Source organism: Camelina sativa, chromosome 10 (genome assembly GCF_000633955.1).
Source record: "Camelina sativa cultivar DH55 chromosome 10, Cs, whole genome shotgun sequence".
NCBI classification, from domain to species: domain Eukaryota; kingdom Viridiplantae; phylum Streptophyta; class Magnoliopsida; order Brassicales; family Brassicaceae; genus Camelina; species Camelina sativa.
The window spans coordinates 10,192,198-10,195,548 of NC_025694.1; positions in this window are offsets into that span (position 1 = coordinate 10,192,198).

Below are 3,351 nucleotides of genomic sequence, written 5' to 3' on the forward strand. Positions count from 1 at the left end.
TTTTTTTTTTTTTTTTGTTGGATTAGTCTTTTGCTTTTGAGAAAAGCAAAAGCAATATATATACTTTCACAAAAGATGAGAGAACACACATCATCGCTTTTTCTTTAATGGAGAAAATAAGAAAAATATGAGTGTTAAAGTTTAGTGCCCCTTGCCCTTTTTTTACCTTCTCTTTATCTTTTGAATCGATTTTTTTTTCTTGTTTTCTTTCGTGTCTCCCAATTATTGGGATAACTTGAATTAGGTTTCATATATATAAACATTAGTCCACTAGATTTTAAGGAAAACAAAAACTTGACTGGATGAATTTTTAGGTTTTATACTTTTCGATAACTCCAAATAAAATTAAAACCTAAGTATCTGATTAAGAATTTCACAGAATCAGCAATTCTGCTTTTATAAAAATAAATTAAAATATGTTCAAGGGTTTAAATTAGAGATAAGAGAGGACAACCCAAACTCATTAAAAAAGTTAGAAAGTAGATCATTCACTCGTCATGGTAATGCACTAACATGACTAACTCCGCACAACCCATCGCAAAATCCTAATATTTGACATATTTTAGATTACAGTTTAATCTCTGAGTGAAATAACAAACGTACATGAGATCACATGTTAATGATATCAAATAGTACTTTACTTTTAAAATTTAAATTCCATCTGTCTAATCATTTTGGTCGAACGCATGAATTGATTTGTTTGTTTTGTTTCGGGTGGAATCACGTACTAACTATATATCATATAATTAATTACCCCAAATTAAACATCGTACCTTTATGTCATTCTAACGTTTTATATATATGTTTCATTAACTAAACCAAAATCTAATCCATCAGAGATTTAAGAGGTCATGCATTGTCTTTGTCCAACCCACTAAACCAGTACAAACCAAACTCCAAAGTAACTAGAATCTTTGGTAATTGTGCAGCTACTTTTGTTTTTTTTTGTTGTCTTAGAAGAAATTAATAACTTCTCTGTCAAGGATTCTGTTTCTGTACCCAATGTTTTTGTTTCATCACTTAAAACTCCTCGAAATATTCACACCATGAACCTGCAAAAAGATACTACTATAGTATATATATGTACATACCAATCTGCAATTATTGTCGAATTATTTCGTAAACTTCCCTTTACGATTATTATTTTCTCCTTTTCTGTTTTTTTTTTAATATGTCTTCTTTGAAAACGACTCATCAGATTTATTAGACAAACTAGGAATGCTGAATTGATGATCAATATGGTATATGGTCTAAAAAGAAACTATTATTTTGTAAGAAAAACATCTAAAAATGTATAAAGTAACTCCGGGTTGTATAATGATTATAGACTTGTAGTTGACCATTGTCAACAAATTGATTAGCAAGAATACATCTCTCTTCAATATGATATGTGGATTAATAATTTTAATTTCAAATAGTTCATCATGATCTTCAAGATATATTCACGAACGAGTATTATCGATAAAACAATTAATTAGATTAATAGTTTATTTATGGTATTGTTGTAATAGAATTTTTTTAATGTATAAAGTTTCAAATTTTCTCCCTACATTATATTCATAAATTTAGTATAATCCATCTGAATTATTTACACATCAATAAGGGTTTGAACTACGAAAATACTTGGCGTGGGTAAGTGTGATAAAGAGTACCTTAGTTCATTTATTTAGTAGAGAAAATCTGAACCAAATCTATCTATCTTTTGTAATTTCATGGGCTCTTTTTAATTTAGTTTATTCGTTTTTGATTTTTCGGTGTTAGATTAGTGAGATGCCTCAAATATGAGAAGAACAAAGAGGAGGCCCTCCCCCATCAACTTTGTTTGCCTAAAGTGAAAAAGAAAAGCCAAAGACAGTTGATTTGGAGCATGCTACTTTATTTTTCTAAAATGAACGTCTCAATCTTTTACTTTTAATTTTCTTTAAGCATATATATATATATATATATGTAAACTTTCAGAATGAAATTATAAATAGTTTTAGTAATTGTTCCTCCGGTTTTGAATTTGAATATGTACAACCATCATTTCTATCTTCTTGTTGTTTTGAGAAAATGTTGTCACCGACTGGACTAATCCAACATTGGTATTTTGGTTTCATATGGACTTGGTAAAAAGAGATCTTAAGTTGAATTCTTAGGCCAGCTCTGGCTTAGTGGCTTACTCCTTTAACCATGCAGGTTACTATATCGAAACTTCTAAATTTGTTGACGGATTTGACTGATCTAACCTAGGTATATATGGGAATCACTTAATTTTATATAAATATATAGATTTAAATCCAAAAAAATTTAGTCTACCTGTGCCAGATTTCACATTCATTCATGGAAACGTACCCACAACCACCTTTGAAGAACCCAATCCGTCATTTTCTATTCATATGTTCTCAGGTGGATGTGAAATCTGGCATGGGAGGAACCAAAGTTTTCATAAAGATTTCATTTTACTAGGGACTCGAGCTCCAACTACGTCTCTACATTTTCTTGTTGTGATGTAATTTAGAGAAACGAGACTTGGAGGGCTTCTTTATATTACAGTATTTATCATTTTCTTGGTAAATGGCTATATGCATGTGTTCGACTTTATTAATTTCTAGATCAAAACTTTCTCACTAAATGGCTAGCTATGGGTTTTGAATGGAGAGGCTTAATGGATCGGAGTGGCTACTTTTTTTCATTGCGAAAGTAAATGGCTATATGTGTTCTACTTTGTCTCTTTTTGTATTGAGCTTTTAATTTACAACTTGGCGTGCATTTCACACTTTCTTAGAAAAAAAAAACACTTTTTAAACAAAAAATACAATGGACCAACATTTTTCTTTACATTAAAAATATATAGTAAAACACTTCTGTTATCAATAAATCATGATTAAAAATTTATGTAATTTCAAATACGCAATAATATATTTAGTTACATTCAAACAAAAGATGTTGATGTTTTAATCATCATTTTTTATTTTAACAATATAAACATGAAGTATTTTGAAGAACTGCTAAGTGTCTGAAAACGTTTCCAAGTACAAAGAGAGACTTTCAATTAGAAGAAACATGAAGATTAGCTTCTATAGTAAACCGGTTAAAGTGCTTAATCAGGTTAAAGCACTTTGTAAACCGGTTAAAGTGCTTAAAGAGGGCCGTTCGAGTTTGTTAGGCTCGGTTAAGTCTATTGTTTGGTTTAAATAACACATTCTGGTAGCTTCGATTTTTCAGCATAAAAAAAAGGTTTGTTTTTTAATAATTGGGCTAAATACCTAAATCCGATTTAATTTGGGATTGCGTAAGAATATTCTCTTTTTGTTATAGTTTAACTAGGGTTATTAATATTGATCATCTGGTATTTGATTTAAAGTTCCA